At 41.0% G+C, this 25,981-nt stretch overlaps 1 long non-coding RNA gene across 1 annotated transcript; it reads left to right on the plus strand.

Moving 5' to 3' along the window:
- Positions 1-7,201: 7,201 nt before the first annotated feature.
- LOC135179973 (uncharacterized) lies at positions 7,202-11,099 on the plus strand. Its single transcript, XR_010304220.1, has 2 exons — positions 7,202-8,524; positions 10,755-11,099. It is a non-coding gene; the product is annotated as an uncharacterized LOC135179973 (long non-coding RNA).
- The last annotated feature ends 14,882 nt before the right edge of the window (positions 11,100-25,981 follow it).

Here is a 25,981-nt window from a genome sequence, read left to right on the forward strand (position 1 = left end):
TTGCACCAAAAAAAAAGTAGGTTCATGTCATATATATAAATATCATTTTCAAAAGCTTCTCTTGCTCTACCTTCTCTGCTCTACCTGCTTGGAGTTTATCTCAGGCCTTTCTTGAGCTGTCCTGAAGATAAATTTTAAAGACATGAATGTTTTTTGGGTTTTTTTCCCCCCTTTTTGTAAGATGACTCTCCAATACTTTCACAAACAGGGAGATCTCAGCTGATCTGCAAGCCTGAGTTGACAGAGGAATCTCACACTCTGTGTTCCCTATTGGCTTAGATTCTGTACTATATTGAGGGACTTGTTAGGGAGAAGTTTCTTCTGGAATTGGACTGTTGAACCTGTGCCTTGTTTGTAGGTCATGAATGTTACTGCTGTATCATGACCTGTTTTGTTGAATAGTTGCTTACATTTGTCCTGTAGAAAATACTTGATTTCCTAACCACCCACCTGCCCCACTTCTTTCCCCTGCAGGTACATGCCTCAGCACTCACATAACATAACTGCAAGTAGCACACCGAGTTCTTGTGTTTGGCAGCCACACACAGTCTCAAGTTGTGCCAGGGTAGGTATAGGCTGGATATTAGGAAGAAGTTCTTCACAGAGAGAGTGATTTCCCATTGGAATGGGCTGCCCAGGGAGGTGGTGGAGGCACCGTCCCTGGGGGTCTTCAAGAAAAGACTGGATGAGGCACTTAGTGCCATGGTCTAGTTGATTGGATAGGGCTGGGTGCTAGGTTGGACTGGATGATCTTGGAGGTCTCTTCCAACCTGGTTGATTCTATGATTCTATGATTCTATGATTTTCTTCTGGTAAATGTGGTATTTCTCAGGCATGCTGTAAGAGTGTTTGTCCTAATTGTTCTATAGTGTATTTTAAAAAATTATATACATATATATATATAAAAAAATAACAACACCACTATCCCCTCCCCCCCAAAAAAAAAAAAAAAAAAACCCACAAAAAAAAAAAAAAAAAAAAAACAAAAACACACCAACCCCTCTCCCTTCCCCCCCCACAAAAAAAATCCTTCTCTTCCAGATTTTGAATGCTTTTTGGCTGCTGTGTTTTCCAGTTCCACCTAGAAATCTGTACCTTATGAAATTGCACTTGAGTATGTGCTCCAGTAGTCATACTTTAATATGTGCTGCAGCTGATGTTTTTGTCTCTCTCATTTGACTGTATTTTTTAAATTTCCACTGAGCACTGGAACACATTTTCTTTTGTACTGCTGCATTCATAATGTCATGGAATTTGTGATTAGTGATTCTTTAACCTTAGGTCTCAAAATCAGTGAGTTGTTCAAGAAGCTTCTGCCTTTAGTGGTGAGCCCAACATGTTGCTCAACGCTAAGATTTGAGTCCTATAAAGCTGGAGAGGTGGCAATGATCTTTGGCAAATTCACTTGAAGAGCATATGAAATTGACTTTAACATTTTGTATAGCACCTTTTTTCCAAGCAGTGACATTATTTTAGTAAGGTAGAGCTGAAGACTGGAAAATGCCTCCCTGCACTCGTGCACTTTTTAACACATACGAGAACAGTATGCAGAGCAGAAGCTAAACCCAAGCACAGCACTGCATTATTTTTGTTGTTTGTTTCATGTGGGGATGAGTATGCAGGAAATTACAATTTCCACAGCAGTGGAAAAAGATATTTCCACTTCTTACTCAGCACTACTATGACTGTAGTCATAATGCAACCCTCTCCTTAGCCTGTTTTCTGTTTGATACAAAGCTGATTCCCACAGCAGAGCATACTAATGTTGAGTTCTATGTTCCCCAAGCTTGCTCTGCAGGTCTGTAAACTCACAATGCATATCTGTTTGTGATAAAGTGTATCAGCTAAAACAAGATAATATTATCAAAATACCATCTAGAAACTTTATCTTCTAAAATAAAATATAAAGAGTAAATATGAAGAGTAAAATGCATGTAAGAGTGTAATAAACTTCCTTGCTATCAAGTGTATATTGAATTATCTTGAGATGATCATCAAGCTGTATTGAACCAAATGCTAAATATTGACTGAGTCAAGACTGAGATTAATATTTACCTCGAGGGTCAATAACTTTTGATGTTGACTGAAATGTGAAGTCAATATATATATTATTAATACATTCTGAATGCATTCAGCAGAAAAATCTAGAAGTTTGTTCTATAACCCCCGGGATCCCAAGGGACACCATCTTTCCAGCTAATACTGCAAAGGGAAAGCAAGAAGTGGAAGAAAGTGACACCATTTTAATTAGTCAGTCAAAGACAAATGCACACACAAGCACTTCGTGTCTGATAAACCAGTACAACTGCAGGAAGAACTTTCTAGAGGGTTAGCCCAAACCTTTCCGACATCTCTGTGAACACTTAAGGAATCACAAACCTCCTCTCTCACTTTGGTTTTAAGCATAAAGTGTGTTTACTTGACTGTGGTTTATATAACATAAATATAAATGAATGCAGGGGTATTTTAAAAAGAATTACACTTATCCAAGGATCTCCTCCCTCAATATTCAAGTATGTATTACTGTCACTGGAGAGTGAAGAACAGAATGAGTTTATGTCATGGTGCTCATTGTTTGTTGGCACTTTGTGCTAGTTTGAAGCAGGCTAGAATGTTTTGGTGAGAAGAACTAGATTACAGGAAAACAATGGTGATGTCTACATCGCTCATAGGCTTGCTGAGATGTATAGGAACAAGAAATAAAAGCATAGATTACCACTCTCACTCAGGCTGCTGGCTGAGCTGCTGTTTACTCTCTAACCTCACCCTCCATTTTGCACTAATCCACTTTGCTTCCTAACCCCCTGGTCAAACCTCTGTTCTTCCTTGGGACTGGGGTAAGTTTGAGAGGGGTAGGGGAAAGGTGAAGGGGTGGTTGAGAGCCCCTCCTGGGGACTCAGGTTTCTGCAATGGAAGTTGTGTTTCTGTATTACCTTTTACCTTGTATATTTCTGTCTATAACTGTATATACTGTAAATATCTGCTTGTGTATTGTGCCAGCTGTAAATATAAGCTTCATTCATATTCCCAGAGCTGCTGAGTCTAGTCTGGGTGATTTCTAAAGTGTGTGTGGGATGTGGGGAACACCCAAACTATCACAGAATTGAACAAACACTACAGTGATGAGCATTATGGCAGAATGCCATAACACAAGAGTCTTGTCAAATTCTGATTCAGCCAATCAAGATAGTTTTAACATTTTGGTTCACATAACTAGGGGAAGGTATTTGTAGAGCTGGTTTGGATGATACTGAGACAAACTGATATAGAGGGAGGAAAGGAGAACTACACCAGGGGAGGTCTAGGCTGGATGCTAGGAGGAAGTTCTGGCCAGAGAGAGTGATTTGCCATTGGAATGGGCTGCCCAGGGTGGTGGTGGAGTTGCCATCCCTGGAGGTGTTCAAGCAAAGCCTGGATGGGGCACTTAGTGCCATGGTCTGGTTGATTGTCTAGGGCTGGGTGCTAGGTTGGACTGGCTGATCTTGGAGGTTTTCTTCCAACCTGGTTGATTCTATGATTTTCATACCATTCAGAGAAAAGGGTCAGCCAAAAAGTCAGCCAAAAATAATGTTGTTAATAGTGTGACTCTTTCACTAATCTTCTAACGTATCAGGTTGTTTCTACTGTTGAAGCATGTCTTTAAAATAAGGTCACCAAAAATTCTGGAATATGTGGTGCTGGTTATGTAGATGTGTATAGGTAGAATTTGCAGTCATGAGAAATACTGTGGGTTGTGCAGTAGGACTGTATGTGGTTATGGACTGGTTCTAGTAGAAAGAAGGCAACTGAACACGAAACAAATAAATAAGGATGCTTTGGAAACTGAAACATGATATTTGTGTTGAAATGGAAAATAAACTGATTAATGAAGCAGTTGTGTTGAGTGCAAGAAAGCTCCTGGTCTCTGTTTCAGTTCAGATGAAACAGGAAGTAGAATTTGGAACATAGAATCATAGAATCAAAGAGGTTGGAAGAGACCTCCAAGATCATGCAGTCCAACCTATCACCCAGCCCTGTCCAATCAACTAGACCATGGCACTAAGTGCCTCATCCAGGCTTTTCTTGAACACCTCCAGGGATGGTGACTCCACCACCTCCCTGGGCAGCCCATTCCAATGGCAAATCACTCTCTTGTGAAGCTATTTCTGCAGTTCCTCAATACTATTTCTCTATTGCTCTGACTGGCTTCTATATTTTGAATATTTTATTAACTACACCTGTAATAATAAGCTACTTACAGGTGTTTCTCTTTCGTATAACTTATTCTGGTTAAAAAAAGAAAAGGCAGCTCTGTACTCTTCCATATTCCACTTTAAACCCTGAAGCCAACTCAGGATGAAGGATTAATGGGAAATGCTCCCTATGCATCATTATAGCTGGGCTCACAGAAAAAGTAATTTTTTTTGAACCACTGGTGGAATAAGGCCTGTTAATTAGGAGGCTTCACAAAGGAGAAGTTAATGACAACCCAAGCTCCACTGTAAGTATTTTAGCTTGATGTTTCCATTCCAAAGTCAGCCCAATGACTTATAACGTGAACAATAGGATATATCCAACTGGAGGTACATGCTACCATATTTAATTAATTTTTCTTTCATCTGCATTCATTGTTGTACTCAGGGCATCTCTTCTATTATAGTCTTTAAATTCATATAAAATAAATTCTAGGTCATAACTCAAAAGAACCAACTTAACTTCAAATGATCAAAGTTGTTTTCTACGTAAGACTACATTCAGAAAGCACAAAATATGATCGCTTGCACTTTAAGTATCTTTCTGTTTATATCCAGACCTGAATTTATAACTGAGAAGGTTCAACCTTAGCAGTTTTTCAAGGGAAAAAAATATTGTGCTGCTCCAGTCAGTACACTTTGGCATCTGTGACTCTGAAATTTCCCATCCATTTAATTGTTTCTTTCAGTGCACACTGGATATAAATTCCAGCTAAGCTGTGAGATGCAGCACCAATATTTTTAACTGGCCAGAAGGAGATGAGATTCATTAATTTCATTTTTTTTTTCAGTGTTGGTGCTCAGACAAATCCATTTATTTCTCCTTTCCATGTGATCTGCCTAAAGACATTGAGAAAGAATTAATGCTCTCATTATTATTATTATTATTTGGTTTTAATTTCCCAAACCTAAATGAAGCCATCCCAAAACTGCAGGTATCTCTGTTCTTGAAGTGCTTTAGAGTTCAGAATAAAGATGCTATTTCTTCAATGTGTATAAAGGACATGGTTTCCATTCATTTCATTATCTCATACTACTAAATGTTTGCAATGTGGTATAATCAGGGTACATACGTACACACACATATATATATATAATGTATTTAACTGTTACGATTCAATGACAGGAAATTCAAGATCCCTGAGGTAAGGTTAAGCAGGAGCTCATACAGTCAGGGTTGAAATTCAGACACTGCAGATATAATCCATCTCCCTGACACATGCAGTGCTTCGCTGTGAGACTGCCAGACACAGTATGCTGAGATGGGAATGTCGCAGAATACCAAAACAGGACGAGAAGCAGTTTTGTTCATTATTGCTTTTATCTACAAACATTCATCTAACAATCTACATAGCCAGACAGAGAAATGTAAATGCTGCATGCAGATGCAGCAGCTAACATTCAGAGAAGTACACTGAGCATATGCTCAGATCTCAGAATTACCTAAAGACAGTTTGGGTGCTTAATCAGTTAATTGCTTATCTTTAAGGCAATACTTCAGTGCAGACGCTGAGTCACTACGTTGGCTGTCTAGCACAGATCAATGACATACCTGTTTGCCTATATGTCCTAGTGAATTCTGAACCAGAGACCCTCAAGGCAACAAAAGTACGCTGTGCTCACTGCGGAGGCAGGGAGGCAGGCAGAAAGAGCTGCAGTGGCAGAAAGCAAAGAAGCTTCTTTTAAAATATAAAGTGCTACTGATTTTGCAATTGCTTCTCAGTCATTCCCACTCCACTAGCACTTGAAGGTTCCAAGCTCGGGCCAAAAGGGAAAAATCCCAATCCAATTTAGATGGAACTGAAGTTCCAAAATGTGAGATGCAGATGTATGTGCATTTTAGATACATGTGTAAATTTGGGGTTCTGCATCAAGTAGAGAAACTTGGGTTGGCTGTATTGGCCAGTCATACAGATTCTGATGGATTTGTATTGGCCATGTCAGGCAATAGAACACTGGAAGCATGTCAGTGCCTAGCATACAGAAGTTTCAGCCCAGCCTAGCATGAGTATAAGCAGCTCTTTTGTCACCTCTTGGGGGTCACTGGGTAATTATAGCACTAATCAGAAAGGTAGAAATCTTCTGGGATTCTGGAAAAATATACCCTTTCCAAAAACTTGGCAGAAACCAGGCTGACCATATGACCAAAAGAGCTGAAGGGCATGGGTGTCTGGGTTTATGTCTGGACATATGGCAGGCTTAGCTTTATGATTAAGTATTGTTGACTCTAGCTTCAAAAATGTGGTGTTATTTGAAATAAGTTATCCTTTTCTAAATGTACAGAGCAACATCTTTGGCATTTCCCTACACATTTGTAAAAGGCAGACCTTAGATAAAGCACCACCATGACATGAATCAGCAGTTCAGTGACACAGCTTAAGAGCTTGGAGAGATGGAAGTAAAGGGCATGTACGAAAGACAGATTATAAACGTTGTAGGGATGCTAACACTTCCCAGGCCTGTGGCAAAGGCTTCATCAGGAACTTGCAAACAATTGCAAGTTTAGGAGAAGGTGCAGCAATTAGGCTGTGTGTTGGGGAAGGGGAAAATAAAGATTTGGTTAGATAATTTGGCATTGGTTTAGTGCCTTCCCACCTCTTTCCACCCAGTTCCTCTGATCAATCACTTCATTCTGTCTGCATTATGAAAGCTTTCTTTACCCCTTGAATCCTTTCCCCAATCCCTATATGAAGTCTTGATCATTGCAAAGTGTTCTGCACCACCATGGGACAAACTCAGTGGATGAATAATTGGCATTTTAATTTTTCCCCATCATTTCTATTTTTACTTGGGTAGGTTTTCCCTTTACATTCCCTTGCTCTGAATTTTCTTCTTACCTATTACTCACAGAGAGAGTGACTGGCATTGGAATAGGCTGCCCAGGGAGGTGGTGGAGTAGCCGTCCCTGGAAGTGTTCAAGAAAAGCCTGGATGAGGCACTTAGTGCCATGGTCTAGTTGATTGGACAGGGCTGGGTGATAGGTTGGACTGGATGATCTTGGAGGTGTCTTCTCACCTGGTCAATTCTATGATTCTATTATAACAAAAAATGTCAAGGTTAGAGGGAAACACTATCACATTACCTCAGTTTTCTGGAAGGAGGTTGTAGTAAGGTGGGGTTCAATCTCTTCTTCCAGATATCAAGTCATAGAATGAGAGGAAGTGGCCTCAAATTGCACCAGGGAAGGTTTAGATTGGATATTGGGGGAAAAAAATCTTTACTGAAAGAGTGATCAGGCATTGGAACAGATTGCTCAGGGAGCTGATCCCTGATGATGTTAGAAAAAATCTAGACATGGCATTTCAGGACAGGGTTTGATGGCCATGGTGGTTTTATGCTGGTGGTTGGACCTGATGATCCTGAAAGTCTTTTCCAGTGAAACAATTCTACAATTATATGGTCACAGTTGAAACTGATATTGTAATTTTAGCTTGGATGGCATTCAAGAGTGTCTATATCTTGTGTTGGAAAAATGTCTGTTTCCAAAGAGGCAACAGAATGTCCATGATTTAAAGTAAATAACATTTTGACACTTCACTGGTATTTGGACATTAAGAATTTTTAGAAGTGAAATTGAGCTGTGACTATGTTACTACTATCCAAGTCCTAAAGGAGATGTCATCTGGCTAGAAAAGGGAGCAGCACACACACACAAAAGCAAGATTGCAGAAATTAAATGTTGTGATTTAAACAAAGAGGCATTGATGAGATAATAAAATCTGTTTAAATTGAATTTCCCTTTTTATTAGCTCAGCAGAATGTGTCTTAAAATGCTTCTCTTTCCAGTTTCAATGTTTCCTTTATCTTGACGTAATCACAGAATGGCTGAAGCAGGAAGGCACCTCTGGATATTATCTAGTCCAGCCTCCTTGCTCGTTTCAACAACACTCAACCAGGGTTCTCAGCTTGATACCAGGTTGTACCAGGAGAAAGAGAAAGGGATTAGAGACTCTATTTTTAAAGTATTCTGGTGTAATCTCTTTTATTTCTTGCTTAGCTGCTATTTCTAGGATTATTTAATACCTAGTTTCTTTGCAGTGCGGGGTTGTGTGCATAATGTCGTCAGTAGGTACAAATCTACTGCTTCTCAACATCTCTCCCTTTTTCTTGAAAGGTACTGCCAATCTCCTTTCTGTTTCCAAGATATCATTATTGGTCCTTACCGTCTGATAGATGGTTACTCCAGAGTCACTTGCTGCAAAGCTGGGGAAAAGGCAAGATATTCAACCTGTTCTGGGCTAAGCTTTCCTCTCATTATCCCAGTTCATGAAACGCTGGATGTTTCTTTACAGGTATTCCTATCAAACAGTTCTGTCTTCTCAGTCATGCACAAGTTGCTTGTTAAATGAGCCTCTATGGAAAAAGAGACAAGGGAAATAGAGCCAGTAAAACAATTCATAGCTTTCTGAAAAACCTATTTACAGTAGTCTTGTCTGCAAGCTGTACCTGACAAAGACTCAGGCAGGTTCACTTTCTGTGTGCTAGTCAAGACATATGTATGTATGTGCCTTGACTGGAAGGGGATGGTATTATTTGTGGTGTGGATATTAGCATGATTTAACAGCAGGGTATTGTATGGAACATAGGAAGCCTGGATCAGAGCATAATTCTGCCACTGCTCTATTTGTGATTCTGGTACATTTCCCTCTTCATGTCTGTATGCTCTGTCATTCTCTCACCCTTCTTGTTGGTGGCAAATGTTGCAAAGCATTTGCATGTTTTTTAGCCTGGAGAAGAGGAGGCTCAGGGGTGACCTCGTTGATGTCTACAACTACCTGAAGGGAGGTTGTAGCCAGGTGGGGGTTGGTCTCTTCTCCCAGACAACCTGCAACAGAACACAGACACAGTCTCAAGTTGTGCTGGGGGAAGTATAGGCTGGATGTTAGGAGGAAGTTGTTGCCAGAGAGAGTGATTTGCCATTGGAATGGGCTGCCCAGGGAGGTGGTGGAGTCACCGTCCCTGGAGGTGTTCAAGAAAAGCCTGGCTGAGGCACTTAGTGCCATGGTCTAGTTGACTGGCTAGGGCTGGATGCTAGGTTGGACTGGATGTTTTTGGAGGTCTCTTCCAACCTGGTTGATTCTATGATGCCTTTTGGAACAGCCTCTGGTTTTGTCACCATCTGTGTTGCTGCAATACAGGTAACAGAAACTCGTGCCTGTATGGGCTTGACTCCGCATTAACTGTGGTTTGTACTCAAGCAAGGACTCATATAATTAAAATACTTACAGGCTTGAATCTTTTGTGCTAATTGGTTTTCTTCCCTTGAGACCCTAGTGTCAACTAACACCTCGATGAAATTGCAGTGGACAGCGTGTTTAAAACTAACAATAAAAAGTAAAAAGGAAAGCTGCCTCAGGAGACTCCTTAATAAAAAACAGGTTTGAAAGAGTAGAAAGTCAAATACAAAGCATCAATCTACTGGTTCTGCAGGACCGGAGAAGCTGCTGGGTCACATGAGCCAGCAGCTGCAGAGGTTTTCAGCTCAGAGGAATTTTGCTGTGATTATCCTGACTCATTACAAAATTCACCTTTCTTTAATTCAGTAATGCAACCTACTGAATATTTTTCCATTAGGATGATTTGTGTGCCTAGGCACAGCAGAGTTTCACTTGAGGACATCTGACTTTTTTTCTCCATTCCTACACTTTCCCCTCTGTTATTATGCAAAAGGGCAACAGATTTCCTGTACATGTGATGGTAACTGTCACATGAATAGGAAAAGAATGTAGCATGTTGTTTCAAATACACATGATGAGTAAAGCAATAATGATTTGCTGCTTATTGTAAGGCTTTTCCAGTTAAATTACTAGTTCTGCCCTGAAGATTTACATGGGATCCTCTCCAAGACATGGAACGACTAGCAGCAGTGGAGCATGTTTGTACTTCTCTCTCTCGGAGCTCTCCACGCATCTCTGACTATTGTGCATGGCTTAACTACTCTCTAACATCATTTTTGGAATGTGATGTAAAACTCTGAGCTGTTTTATCCTGCAGCATCACTGTAATATTAAGTTTAAACAGCCAGCTTTTAGTCAACCATCATTATTTCTTGTTGCCCTTTTGCACTGCTGGCAGTTTATTTTGACGGCAGACCTTTGTTTTGTGGCTGCAAAAAGGAGTTGCTTTGGGTGGATTGTTTTTTTGCAGAATGCCTTAACAAAAAAAAGTGGTTTATTTATTTTAGAGTCCCAAAACAGGCAAAACTGGAGTTTTAATTGACCTTTTAGGTTTAAACTCTCCTGAAGAGGACTACAGACACAGGATTTGGCATGACAATTTCATTACACTGATGAACTTTGCTCTTTTAAGAGATCTGAGGGGTTTTAGCTGTTGAATCAGGGGTTTGTGGTGGGTTGTTTGTTGTTACTTTTGTGGGGGGTTGTTTGGGTTTTTGGGGGGGTTGTTTGTTTGTTGTTTTGTTGCTATTTTGTTTTGGTTTTAATTGAGCTGAGGATAAGTGTGTGTATAACTGCCTAAGGAAACAAACACTAGCAACCTTTTTAAATGTGGTTTTGTTTGCAGTTGCCAGCTAACATGGAACGAGTTGTGCCTCTCTAGTCAGAAATATCTACACTGATCCTTCCAGCTAACAATAGCAGTCAAAGGTAGTTCATAACATGGTAGTGCAGATATAGTGACTCTATGTTTGTGCCTTTTCCATTAACACCTGAGGCCCTTCATTGCATGCATCACATGCATGCAAATGTGATTATATTCTATTTTGTACAACAGTATTAGTTTTTAATTAGTTATTGATTAGTGGGGACAAGAAAGGTTTTGAAGTGTTTTATTTCTTTCATGCATTTATGTACTTGATTCAAAGTCCACTGAAGTCAGTGGCAAGACTTAATAAATCCTACTTTGCTTGATTGTTGTTTGGGTTTTTTTTTTCCTGTTGACTCAGTTTTGACAACAAGTAATGGGACTACTCATGCAACACGAAGGAGACTGGCTCTTACACCTTTATACATGAGATCTGAGGCTGCAAAAGCACACAAAAATTGAAGAAGTGGGCAAGAAATGAACATAAATGAATAGCTTCATGGTGCTGTACAGGAGCTGCAAGTATTTAGCGCACCCCTTCAGCAAAGTCCCAGAGACAGCATCCTTTTATTGGGCTGATGACACAACTGCTCATGAAGGGTTTACTGATTCTCCAAGTACAAAACAAAAAGTGGCCATTTGAGGGAATACCAGAGGTGAGCACCTTGCCAAAAGGTTTTGATTTTAAACATGTCTCTCCAGGTCTCCAAACTTGTGTAGACTTTATGGAGTGGCTTGTACAGCTGTAAGATCAACACCAAGTCTGTTTCTTTTTCTTCCTCTCTGTTCCCTTAGTTTTATCTCATGCTCCACAGCTGCCATTAAAATATTTCCTGTTGTTGTAGACCTTGCAGTGATGTCTACTTCACTCGTAGGCTTGCTGAGATATTGTGATGGTTTGGGTGTTCCCCACCCCCCCCCCCCCCCACTTTAGAAATCACCCAGACTAGTCTCAGTCAGCTCTGGGAATATAAATGAAGCTTATATTTACAGCTGGCACAATATACAAGCAGATATTTACAGTATGTACAGTTATAGACAGAAATATACAAGGTAAAAGGTAATACAAAAACACAACTCCCCTTCCAGAAACCTGAGTCCCCAGGAGGGGCTCTCAACCACCCCTGCACCTTCCCTCTGCCCCTATCAACCTTACCCCAGTCCCAAGGAAGAATAGAGGTCCAGCCAAGAGGTTAAGAAGCAAAGGTGAGTGGAGGGTGTGTTAGAGAGATGCAGCTCAGTCAGCAGCCCAAGGCAGAGTGAGTGAAAAATGACGAGAGTGTTAGCTAATGTTTTCCTTTCCTCTTCAGCAAGACTTTGAGGGGACAAGACATCATCACTGTTTTCCTTTCACAGCCTGTGATCTAGTTCTTCTCACCAAAACATTCTAGCTAGCTTCAAACTAGCACAGATATATAAGAACAAGAACACAAATATAGATAAGGGAGTCTCTCTCCAGGCTTTGGGCTGAACTTCTCTCTCTAACCTAACCTGCCATCTGTGTGACTAATCCATCTGCTTCCTAATCCCCCTGGCTGACCCTCCAAACTTACCTTGAACATAAGGCACTGTAGGTTAGTGGCATAAGCTCGTTTCATTGAAGTGTACAACTAAAGTGACAGCTGGGAAAGTCATTTGGAAAAGAAGGGAAACTGAAACTACTTAGGAAACATATCCATAACAGGTAGAAACTGTGCTTGTCATGCCCTAGCTGTCAGTTAGCTCTAGATGCAGAAAGGAAAATATATTTGATGGATTAATTAAACAGCATTGGTGTTCTCTTATTTCATCTCATGTGGACCATGTAGATCCAGTTCACAAACAGTCTTGAAAGAGTACAAACCATCATACTGATTCTCCTCTGAAATTGGTGGATTATGGGACAGCTAAACAAACATAGAAGGACACGTACCCTTGAGTCTGTCAAGATGTTCTCATAGTGTGCTTGTGCTCATTCCTTTGTGGAATGAAACATGTGCTTGGACATGTCTTTTGCTTCAATCAAGGTCTCTCAAGCTAGGTGAAGGCAAACGTCATGAAGTTCAGTAAGGACAAGTGCAGGGTCGTGCATCTGGGGAGGAATAACAGCAGGCACCAGTGCATATCAGGGATTGCCCTGTTGGAGAGCAGCTCCACAGAAAAAGACCTTGTAGTCCTGGTAGACAGCAATTTCTCCATGAGGCAGTGATGTGTCTTTCTGGCCAAGAGGACCAATGTCATCCTGGGGTGCATCAAGAAAAATATGTCCAGAAGGTCTAGGGAGGTTCTCCCCCTCTACTCTGCCCTGGAGAGACTGAGTATTGTGTCCAGTTTTGAGCTCCGCAGTTCAAGAGAGGCATGGATCTGCTAGAGAGAGTCCAACGGAGAGCCACGAGGATGATTAGGGGACTTGAGCATCTCCCCTATGAAGAGAGACTGAGAAACCTGGGGCTGTTCCATCGTGAGAAGACTGAGAGAGGATCTGACCAATGCCTATAAATATCTGAGGGGTGAGTGTCAAGTAGATGGAATCAATCTCTTTTGGGTAGTGCACAGTAATAAGACAAGGAACAATGGATGAAAACTTGAACATAGAAGATTCCACCACAACATGAGGAGAAACTTCTTCACAGTGAGGATGATGTAGCACTGGAACAGGCTGCCCAGAGAGGTTGTGGAGCCTCCTTCTCTGGACACTTTCAAAACCCACCTGGATGCATTCCCGTGTGGACTACCCTGGGTGATCCTGCTCGGCAGGGGGTTGGACTTAATGCTCTCTGGAGATCCCTTCCAAACATTCTGTGATTGATTCTGTGAGTCTATGATTACTTGAAAGAAGGTAAAAGCAATGCCTTTTTTTCCCTATTTTTTTTCTTCTTCCCTTCCTTGTCAGTAATATCTTTAACAAACAAAAAGGTCAGTTAGTCCTTTAACAAGAACTGACAGAGGCACCACTGGTTTGTATTGATTCTGCCCTTTCTGTTGAATATTTGGTTTATTTCTGAATTACCTTTACATTTTTTATAGAACTGCTAACATGGACAAATGCTTGCAATTATGGATGAAGATCCCAAAGTTTTTCCATAAGGATTCTTTTTTTTTGCCTACGACAATTCATGCTTTCCCTGATGATAATGGAATTTGCATGCGTTGAAGGCAGAGTACATCCCCAAAGATTTCTCTGGAAAATTTGACAATGCTAAAATAAACAGAGGGTTGTGTCAACATGCTTCAGTGAAAACACACTGTTAGCTCAGCTGCTCTGGTGCAAGAAAGGCTTTCTTGTCAGATGCCCGCAGGAGTTCAGTTAATTTACCAGTTCACATTTCCACTGTGCTTGGTAGAAAATCTGCAAAACTGGCAAAATGTCATTAGATATTGAGGTGTCCTCCAGTCTCTTGCCTTCATCTGAGGCATCTGAGCAAGGGAAAGCTCTACGTGGATTAAAAGCAATAGCAGAGAACAAAAGTCTGAATAAGGTCTCTGGTTATGTATAAAACAGACTTTTTTTTTTTTCCCTACTGTGATGATTTGGGTGTTCCCTGCCCCCCACACTTTGGAAATCACCCAGACTAGACTCAGCAGCTCTGGAATTTAAATGAAGCTTATATTTACAGCTTAGCAAAATATACAAGCAGATATTTACAGTATATACATTTATAGACAGAAATATACAAAGAAAAAAGTCCCCAGGAGGGGCTCCCAACCACCCCCTTCCACCTTCTCTCACTCCCCTACCTTACCCCAGACATTGCCTTGTGCCCCAAGGAAGAATGGAGGGTCAGCCAGGGGGGTTAGGAAGCAAAGTGGATTAATCAGAGAAATGGAGGGTGAGGTTAGAGAGAAAATGCAGCCTACAGCCCAGACAAAGAGCGACTCCTTTAGCTGTGTTTGGATTCTTGCTCTTATACCTCTCAGCAAGCCTATGAGTGAAGTAGACATCACCATTGTTTCTCTTTCACAGCCTGTGATCTAATCCTTCTCACCAAAATGTTCTAGCTAGCTTCAAACTAGCACACCTACTATTATTTAAAGTGACTTTGCTTTTCTTCAGAGACTAGCGATTATACAACAGTGTATATAAATGTTGGAGAAAGGAGTAGAGACTGAATAGTCCTTGTTTTCCTTTAGATGTTTTTTCAGTTGCTCTGTGTTCCCAAGGAGTTGGTGAAGGATGTAGTGGAACTAGGCCATTGCTCTCAGCAGACCATGACTTTTTGTGAAGATGGACATGTGTGTGCTCTTTCACGAAGGTTATCTCTTTACCTTAATCTCTCATTTCAGAGTTAAAGTCCCATTGTTGCTTACTCATTACTTTTTCATGTTTAAAACACAAAAAAAAAAAAAGGTGGAGGTTGATGGTCAAGCAGTAAAAACTGAAGAAAGAAAAAGAATGAATAAAAATAAGGTTTTGTCATTTGCAAAGAGATTATTCTTCGTTATTTCCCTTCTGTGTGCAACATTAGTGTATAATAAATACACTATTTAAGTGAAATAGATTTTCTACACCTCCTCAAAAATACTAAATAAGTTGGAGTTGGAATAGAATCATAGAATCACAGAATCAATCAGGTTGGAAGAGGCCTCCAAAATCATCCAGTCCAAACTAGCACACAGCCCTAGACAATCAACTAGACCATGGCACAGAGTGCCTCATCCAGGCTTTTCTCGAACACCTCCAGGGATGGCAACTCCACCACCTCCATGGGCAGCCCATTCCAATGGCAAATCACTCCGTGAAGAATTTCCTCCTAACATCCAGCCTAGACCTCCCCTGGCACAATTTGAGACTGTGCCCCTTTGTTCTGTTGCTGGTTGCCTGGCAGAAGGGACCAACTGCCACCTGGCTACAACCTCCCTTCAGGTAAACATCAATGAGGTCAGCCCTGAGCCTTCTCTTCTCCAGGCTAAACAACCCCAGCTCCCTCAGCCTCTCCTCATAGGGTTTGTGTTCCAGACTCCTCACCAGCTTTGTTGCCCTTCTCTGGATATGTTCCAGCACCTCAACATCTCTGTTGAACTGAGGAGCCCAGAACTGGACACAGCACTCAAGGTGTGGCCTGACCAGTGCTGAGTACAGGGGAAGAATAACCTCCCTTGTCCTACTGGCCACACTGTTCCTGATCCAGGCCACAATGCCATTGTCTTTCTTGGCCACCTGGGCACACTGCTGGCTCATGTTCAGCTACTATCTACCACTACTACCAGGTCCCTTTCTTCCTGGTTGCTCTCCAGCCACTTTGTCCCCAGCCTGTAGTGCTGCTTGGGGTTGTTGTGGCCAAAGTGCAGAACCCTGCACTTGGCCTTGTTAAAGCTCATCCCATTGACCATTGCTCACCCATCCAGCCTGTCTAAGTCCCTCTGCAGGGCTCTCTTACCCTTCAACCTGCTCCTAGCTTGGTGTCATCCGCAAACTTCCTGATGATGGACTCGAATCCCCTTGTCTAGAGCATCAATAAAGATACTGAACATCAATAAAGACACTGAGTAGGTACAGTTAGGATTTTTCTTGTTTTCCTTTCCCCTTTCCCCTTTCCCCTTTCCCCTTTCCCCTTTCCCCTTTCCCCTTTCCCCTTTCCCCTTTCCCCTTTCCCCTTTCCCCTTTCCCCTTTCCCCTTTCCCCTTTCCCCTTTCCCCTTTCCCCTTTCCCCTTTCCCCTTTCCCCTTTCCCCTTTCCCCTTTCCCCTTTCCCCTTTCCCCTTTCCCCTTTCCCCTTTCCCCTTTCCCCTTTCCCCTTTCCCCTTTCCCCTTTCCCCTTTCCCCTTTCCCCTTTCCCCTTTCCTTTCCTTTCCTTTCCTTTCCTTTCCTTTCCTTTCCTTTCCTTTCCTTTCCTTTCCTTTCCTTTCCTTCTATTTTTTTTTAATTGGATATGGACAGCAGCACTGTCCAGAAATCTGATTGCAAATGTTAAGCATTTACAAGAAAATTGAATCCTTTTCTGTTTCAGCAATGCTACTGGGACTTTGCTGTGGAGCTGCTGCCACAGTAATGTGTGCTAACATCTAGCTTACTTGACAGTAGGAGAAAAGCTGGTGTGTTCACAGAAACAGTGCTTCCTCAGACAAGTAATAATCAGGCTAATGTTAACGTCATGATGAAGTCAGGCTTTGGCAGGGTTTGCAAATATCTGACAGGGTTTGCAAATATCTTGAAAGGAATTGCTCATCTTAGAATGACATGGATCAAAGCTCGATTGGAACAAGAAAACAGGTATGCTGCATGTCAGCTGTAAAAGCAGAGGTCACCACTATCACCACTGGCAGGAACATCCAGATGGACTGCACTGATCGACTACTTCTAATCTTAGTGCATAACCACAAAACTAAAAATGAAACTTTAAAAAATCCATTACACACCTCCAGAGCCCCAGACTGTCTTTTAAAAGCTTCAAATCTCTGCCAGGTTTTTTAAAGAAATGTCTATTCTCAGGAACTTCTGCCCAGGTTCTGCCAGTTGTGACTAGATAATGAGTCCTAGGGAGGGATAGGAGGTAGGACAATGGGTCTATACCCTCAAGCAGAGGGATAGCCTAGAAACCCTCCTCAGTCTGCCACAGGTATACATGTTTTTCAACTGGGAAAGTAATTAGCTCTCTGAGCACACTTCTTTTTCCAACTCTGAAACAAGACAATATCTCATCTATAACTGTAACACAAGGCCTGATTAATTCATGTATCTCTGGTGCACTTTGGGCTCTGTGACATGAATACCTAACACCCAGTAGGAAAAAAAGGCAAGTAGTCAACAAGACAAGATATGGTTTGTGTTTAATTAGAGTAATCCTCTGGATACTGTGTTTGTGAGGCATTTAGTTATTTACTTGCTTGCTTGTTTAGTTTAATGCTAGTGTCTCTGTACTTGAGGATTTGATGTTCTGGAAGTATAAAACAAGCTTTAACATGTGCTGGCATCTTTGCCACCATTGTGATAAGGTGAAGCTGGCTGTCATGTGCATTACATCTGCTTGTACAAACTGACCTAAGGATAGACAATTTCTTTCAATGATGATGGGTGGAGCTCCAAAAGCCTGTGTTAGATGTATGCTTACTTCTTTGATGCAGAGGGAGGCAGTGGCAGAGCCTGGCTGGCATTTAAGACAGGGAATCCTAAGTCTTAACCCATGAAACCAAATCAATATTGCAGTATGAGGTAACAGACTGTAATGCTACTATCCAACAACTTTACAGGGTTTATTCAGAGTTAAAATAAAATACAACCTCCAACATCTAAAACTTTGTGTGAGGCTTGGTAGGTTTTTGCTGGTCTCTTTAAAGGAGGAGTGCTTTTCCTTTGCCCTAGAATTCTCTTGCAGTGTTTAAATATGGAAATTATACAGTGAGAACTTTTCTCAGAAAAAAGCATAAATCACCTAAAAATCACATATAGAGGAGCCTCTAACCTATTTTTTTTGCAGTCTCTGCAAGCTAGTTCTTAGCTCTCTGCCTTATAACGAGCCCTGTGGGGGTAGAGGCGATGGATATTTCCGTTTGGACACGTTCAAAGGTGGAAGATCTTCCTGGAGTTTGCTAGGTTCTGAATTGAATCCCCTGAAGCATTGCTCATGTAGTGTGATGTGATCAGACAGTGAGTGCATGTATTATTACAAAGCTGTGTTTTCACACTCCATCAGTACTTAGAGCCTAAAGCGAGCAGAAACTCCACAAAGGCCTCCAAGCCAGACAGACATGGGACCTACAGTCAAAAAAGTGATATGGGTATCCAAAGCCACAAACTCAGTTACAGAGACTGACAGGCACAGAATCCATCCTCTCCTTCTGCTTTGAAAATCAAACCCCTACATTTAAAATTTTGCCTAGTACTTGTTATCAGATGTAGAGTAACAATGCTCTGCATGGTAGCCTTGGACAGAAGTTAATAGACCACGTCTTAGGAGTTCAGTGCCAGATCCTGAGAAGTCTGAATTTGTATTCCCTTGCAGATTGCACTAATTTTTAGCATTCTTGAGAGGAGAAAAAAAAAAAAGTAAAATACAAACAAACAAACAGACAAACAAAAAAACCCAAAAAAAACACCACAAATCACACAACCAAACCCTCAAACTAAATCCTAAAATAACTTCATGACATAAGATTCAATTTTATCTTACTTAATAAAACATTCCTATACATGTCTTTTACCCTCATAAAAATGAGCAGATGTTATGGAGCAAACTCATCATAATTAGAACAGAATAGAATAGAATCAAATTGAATCAACAAGGTTGGAAGAGACCCTCAGGATCATCCAGTCCAACCTATCACCCAGCCCTGTCCAATCAACTAGACCATGGCACTAAGTGCCTCATCCAGGCTTTTCCTGTACACCTCCACAGATGCTGACTCCACCATCTCCCTGGAATTACATGGATGAAGGTCAAGACACACCTTTGAAATCATTGATTATCTGCAATGTTCTTGTTTTTTTTTCATGTGGTGCTTTGCAAAACATTATTTGCAACTGTGAAGTTGCAACTGGGAAGTTTAAGGGAGTGAAATAGTGACTGAGCAAGTAAATGCAGTTCATATTTTGTTTACATTCATAAACTAGGGTAAGACTTCAGCTCCATCCCTTTTTAATTAAACAACCCATATCGGGTTCTGAAATAAAGGACAATATTAAGATCTGGAATAAAATTAATAAGGAGGGAGAAAAGGGGCAATCCAGCAGAACTAAAGGGCATGATGAAGTTTAAATAACTTTGGACAGGCTTTATCTGTGTTATTCTGTGGTATGTAAGAAGTTTAAGTTTATATATTATTATAGTGGAACCCACAGTGTTTCTGAGATGTCACTGAATATTGCCCATGATTAGGTGTAGCTGTTTGAGCCACATTTCTAGCTCAGACATAAAAATTATTCAGAATAGAGAAGCTCTGAGTGCAGAGGTGAACATTTTAGGGATAGGCCATATAATGGCAGCAATGGATAAGTGAATGTAATTTCACTGGAGCACCAAGAGCTTTATGTCTGGAAGCACAACTTGTGCCGTCCCCTTGCCGCTTCAGCCGCTTCAGCTGCGCAGGCTGCTGCCTTCCTCCGCTACTGTTTTGGCTGCTGCTGCTTTTGCTGTTTTGCCACCACTTGATCCCTTCCCCACCTTCACTAAGGTTATTATATTCCTCTAGCAGTTTATTCTCCTTATACTGTTATATTTATAGTATAAGAAATACAATTTCATTTTCCCCTGACTTTCCAAAAATCCACGTTGTAGTGAGTTATTGCTGTCTACAACTACCTGAAGGGTAGGTTGCAGCCAGGAGGAGGTTGCTCTCTTCCCTCAGGTGGCCAGCACCAGAACAAGAGGACACAGCCTCAAGCTGCGCCAGGGGAAATTTAGGCTTGAGGTGAGGAGAAAGTTCTTCACTGAGAGAGTCATTGGACACTGGAATGGGCTGCCCGGGGAGGTGGTGGAGTCGCCGTCCCTGGAGCTGTTCAAGGCAGGATTGGACGTGGCACTTGGTGCCATGGTGTAGCCTTGAGCTCTGTGGTAAAGGGTTGGACTTGATGATCTATGAGGTCTCTTCCAACCTTGGTGATACTGTGATACTGTGAGTTTATTCTACTGGGGGAGGGATCCACCTTAACCCAGGACATTAGGGTGTTTTCAAGCTTCTTTCACTAACTTATCCCTGCTAAGACAGTGCCATAACAGGAAACAACATTTTTGTGTATATTATACTTCTTGTCCAGTTCAGGGGAGCATGTAAACATCTTTAGTTTACCTAGGCTATCTTCCTCAAGCCTGAAGGACTGCTTAGTTATAACTATGCCAGGAAAGTGTGCTCCAAAGCATATATACCTTCTTTGCATTATATCTGTAATAGAAAATGATTGGAAACTGACAGACACTGACCTCCGCCAGATAATTATCTGATCAAATTGATACTTCATTCCAAAATGCCTAGGAAAATTACTATGTCAGATAGATGCTTATTCTAAAAGCATTCTGGAGAACTTCCCCTTGATCCTAGATCAGTCCATTGTCAAATTCCTTAAAGGACACATAATTTATAAATGATATGGACTGCAGATGCATGATTCATGCAGAGCATAAAATAAGGTTTAAAACAGTTGTATTAGAAAGGTAAGATAATCCCATATTAAATCACATTTATGGCCCGATTTTGAAGTGGGGAATGCCTCTGACTGAAGTTTAGCACTTCTTGTTTTCATTTTTTGGCTTAATTTATTAAAAAAGAGAAGTAACCGTGACGATGATGCTGGCAGACAAATGGGCTCTCTTTTTTTAAACCCTTGTGTTGACTGTCATCCTATTTTCCATTAGCTACCCCTACACTTTCTGCAAATTGCTTTCAGCCATATTTTTACTAAATGTTTTTGGAAGTGCAAAGAGCAATATAAACTGCAGATCTCTCCATTACTGTTTTGACATTGGAAGCTCAAGGTTAATGGAATTTCTTTGTGGATAAAGAAGAAAAATAACTATATCTTAAGTTAAATCACCTTGTGGGTTTAGGCAAATTGCAGGAATTCTAGAAACTATGACATTATAAAATAAAACAACAAAAAATAATATTCTGGATGTATTTTGTGATTATTTCTTTTCATCCTTTTTATGACAGGCTAAATATTCTTCCTAAAAGTTTGATTTTTGTGTCTTACTGCGTGAAACTAATATTGCTGTTATCATCTCTTCACAAATGTCTTTTAATATAGAATCATAGAATCATATAATCAGCCAGGTTGGAAGAGACCTCCAACATCATCCAGTACAACCTAGCACCCAGCCCTAGCCAGTCAACTAGACCATGGTACTGAGTGCCTCATCCAGGCTTTTCTTGAACACTTCCAGAGATGACAACTCCTCCAGCACCTCGGGCAGCCCATTCCAATGGCAAATCACTCTCCAGCCTATACCTCCCCCGGCACAATTTGAGACTGTATTCTCTTGTTCTGTTGCTGGTTGCCTGGGAGAAGAGACCAACCCCCACCTGGCTACAACCTCCTTTCAGGTAGTTGTAGACAGCAATGAGATCCACCCTGAGCCTCCTCTTCTCCAGGCTAAACAACCCCAACTCCCTCAGCCTCTCCTCATAGGATTTGTGCTCCAGGCACCTCACCAGCTTTGTCGCCCTTCTCTGGACACCTTCCAGCACCTCAGCATCTCTCCTGAATTGAGGAGCCCAGAACTGAACACAGCACTCAAGGTGTGGCCTGACCAGTGTTGAGTACAGGGGAAGAATAACCTCCCTTGTCCTACTGGCCACACTGTTCCCGATCCAGGCCACAATGCCATTGGCTCTCTTGACTACCTGGGCACAATATTTATATATCTATATTTTAAGAAGCATAATAAATCTGTTTGATATGATTTTGATTTTTTTACTATTACCACATTAGCACTGAACCCATTGTGCAAGTTTTTCCAATAGAAACAGAAAGTGAAAAGTGACATATAGTATCTGATTCACATGAGTTGAAAATTTGCTCCCAGAGGCCTCTTTTTAGTAAGAAGTAAAGATTCACCAGCATCTAAATTCATAAATGGCCTTAACCATTTAAACGCCATGTCTTTAATTACACCTTTGAATATCTGACAAGCATTTACTTTTGTGACATTGAACAGTGTTTTAGCATTTCTCTCTGCAATTTATTTTCTGTGAAGTGTTACCTAGAGTTGTGACAGCTTTCCTTTAATAATGGACAAAAATCGCAGGAGTAATTATTTCCATACAATACACACTTAACTTTCCTTTCTATTTTGCCTTAGTGATATGAACCATCCTAAAGTTTGCTTTTATACTTCACGTGCCTTAAAACTTAGTAGTCATAAGTGAAAACAGACAAGCTTTCAGAAGGACTGATTGCTCCAAAACCATGTCTTGCATGACTGAATTCTGATGCAATTACTCTGTCCCTCTCTAGGTAAGCTATTGTTAGCATTGTATTGGGCACAGAATGCTGGCACATTGCTGGCACACAGCTTTCAAGGCAAGGGAGAAGTAAGGCTGCCGTTGAAACTCCAAAACTCACAACACATTGCCCTTAGTGCAGGAAGAAATTTGCTGTTTAAAATAATATTAAAAATCAAATCCATTAACCTTCCTTCTTTGTGTTTCCCTTTGCTTGGTTGTGTTATAAATCTTGCTTTTCCTGGTGACGCTGCCTTTTGTCATATTCTGCCTTTACACACTGTGCTGTTTTGCTTTTCTTCTCTGAACAGCTTCCCACTCCCCAGTGGGATATGAAATTGCTTTTCTCTCTTGTCCCAAGAGCAGCTTCTTTCTCACCTTCCTTTTTAAGTCATTTCCAAGCAGCACCTCTTTCACCTCTGGCATGGCGCATCATATTCATACTGCTATCATGCTATGTTGGCACTGGTTATCCTCTTTCACCTCCTGTGGGCATTCAGGCATCAATCTCTATTCTCTAGTGCTCACGGCACTGACAATTTCTGGTACATCCTATCAGCCACACACTTGAAGAGGGCACACAATATAATGAGATGGGAAACCTTTTCAGCCTCTGTTTCTTGGGTTTCCATAACTCATGTTGGCAGCTGATCATGAATTTGTAAGTTGTGTGGACACGTGGCACACAGAACTAGGGAAGATGCACAACTGCACAGCCGAGTAGAAGCCCTGAAGACTTTATGGGTGAACTGTGAAAAAGGAGAATTGCCTGAGGCTGATGCACAGTTAGCAGCAACTTATGGGCCAGATCAGGGAGTGGAGAGTAGCCTTGGTTCGAGAGGGACTGCACCAAGGCCTGCAAAGGATGGAAAAGGACACGTTGAGAACAGATAATATTGAGTAGATGTCTATGGAAAAGAGTCACTGCAGCTGAATGGAGGCCTATTTCTCAGTGGTCTCAGTCAAAGGACATCTGTGGAGCATACTTCAGAGCATGCCCAGTGCTGCATGCCTAGCCCAAAGCTGGAACTGCTAAAGAAGTTTGGGTTTGGTAAAAGGAAAACTATAGTGCTTTGAAAGTCTGTATAAGCCTGCTTTTAACCAGCTCTTGAGGTGGAGGTTACAAGACCTGGGAACCAGAAAAGTTCCATTTTCTAAGGAAGGTGGTGTGGGAAAGAATATCTCTGTTCTTCAGAATGACAGTGGAGATGCCTGAGGAAACCCTTTATAAAGCATCAGTCCCTGACACAGAGAGAGAGGTGAAGCAGATTCTGGTTGACTCTGCAAACTTTTTCTTCCAGTGAAGCATCAGTTTGCCCCCTCCACATTTCTGTGCTGTGTCACATAAGCCCCTTTTCAAATATATCTACAAGAATGTGCCCTTGCCTTCTGCCATGCAGTGTTGTAAGAACTTCACAGAAATTAAGCTTTGTGGTCACCTCTCTTCATTAAATAGAAAATGTGGCTGTTTGCTGTCAGAGTGGGCACAGAGGCTTTACCAGTGCTGCCAGAAATAAAGCATAGATAGTAGTAGAAATAATGTTAGCCCTACATTATTTGCATTACCATTATGGTAAATGCCTCCAAATCTCAGTTTAAAGGAAAATATCTTATGAAATATTCCATGAGCACAAAAAAAAGACCACACTGGATGAGGTGAAGTAAAAAAACCACTGTCTTGCTTAAGTATTCATTATTTGAATAAGCATGTGTTTGAAAGAGAGGAACAAGCAGAAGATGGGCAAAGTAACAATTATTTTCAGTACAGATTAGAATCTGCTTATGGTTTATACTTCTTGAAGTAACTTTAAATGATCAAAGCCTGTATCTTTATCTTCCTCATTATTTGCCTTTGTAATTTCCCCCCACTTCCTCCTTTATATCTAACAATCCCTAAGTGTACTTTAGGAGTCCCTATCTCTTTATACAGAGAGGGAAATTTTCAGGTAAATTCTCTGAAGAGCAGAATAAAGTGAAGGAATTGTAAGAGAAAGGGAATGGGTAACAATATTAGCCTAAAAATAAACTTCTTTACAGCAATCTTTATAACAATGAAAAAAAAATTACAGACAAAATGCTTTGGTAGTACAGGATCTGGTCTAAATCCAAACCAACATCAGCAACAAGCAGAGTTCATGCTGCTGCTGCCACACAAGTGCGTGCAAAGAAAGCTGCAATGATAAGCATACTCCACACTGACAAAGAAATTATTCAAACTAAATTACATTGTATTTCTTCTTTCCTGTTCCCACCTCCCATAGGTGTGTTAGTAGAGACCTGTGTATCTTTCTTTTTTTTCCTGCTTTATTATTTTGTAATTTTTGTTGCTCCAGTGACATTTTATTTCAGTATCCATAGACTCCCTATTCCCATAATTGATAACAGATTGGCTGCAGCTGACTTACATCCTTCCCTGTTCTCTCAAACTCACATGTGGCAGGACATTTTGTAAGAAATTTTAACTATTACTTTCATAATTTGGAGCCTGGATTACCTCAAATTTATCTGTGCCCAGAAAAAGATGTTTCCGTGAAGCTCCTGATCCTGTCCCTGGATAGACCAACAACAACACTGCCATGCTTGTCCCTGTCCAGTGATTTCTTCTCCTTCTCTTCCTCCTCCTCCTCCTTGCTTTAGGGTCTGGGGGCCAGTTGAGGTGGAAGATGAAGGCAGAGAAGAAGCTTTGGAAGAAAGAAGGCTTGTATCAGGATACTAAGACTGATGAAATGGGAGCTGAACTCATAAGATTAACCTCTAACTTGTATGAATTAACAGCCTTTTCCTCCATTCCTTGTATGTCTGAGCTCTTAAAATTATGATCTTCTACTTCACCTATGCATACAATGTCTGCTATTATGAGAATAGATCATTTCATTTTATTGTTCTATACCCTTCTAGATTGTTTTGGGGGTGTTTATCTCAAATCTTCTATTGGAGCTTCTGTAATAAAAATTACTTCCTGTTAACAGAAAGAAAATATGTATGAAGTGAGTATAATCTGAGCATAATCATAGAATCATAGAATCAACCAGGTTGGAAGAGACCTCCAAGATCATGCAGGCCAACCCATCACCCAGCCCTATCCAGTCAACTAGACCAGAGTGTACATTGTTCCAGGTAGCAGCAATGAAAAAGCAATGTATTGTGTATTACAGCACAATATAAGAGGCTAGAGCCTGTGGTATCCATTCATGTCACTGTTCGAGTAGTGTCAAGAACACTTTATCTGAAAGCAAATTTGAAAGGCAAAAGAGGAGAGTAAGAGTGAATAAAAGACTTTGGAGAGGGAGCGAAAAGGCTGGTAAAAGCTACAAAAGAGAAATGGGAGCTGAGGACTCACAAAAAGGCAGAAGA

This window comes from Pogoniulus pusillus, chromosome 12 (genome assembly GCF_015220805.1).
Source record: "Pogoniulus pusillus isolate bPogPus1 chromosome 12, bPogPus1.pri, whole genome shotgun sequence".
Taxonomy (NCBI): Eukaryota; Metazoa; Chordata; class Aves; order Piciformes; family Lybiidae; genus Pogoniulus; species Pogoniulus pusillus.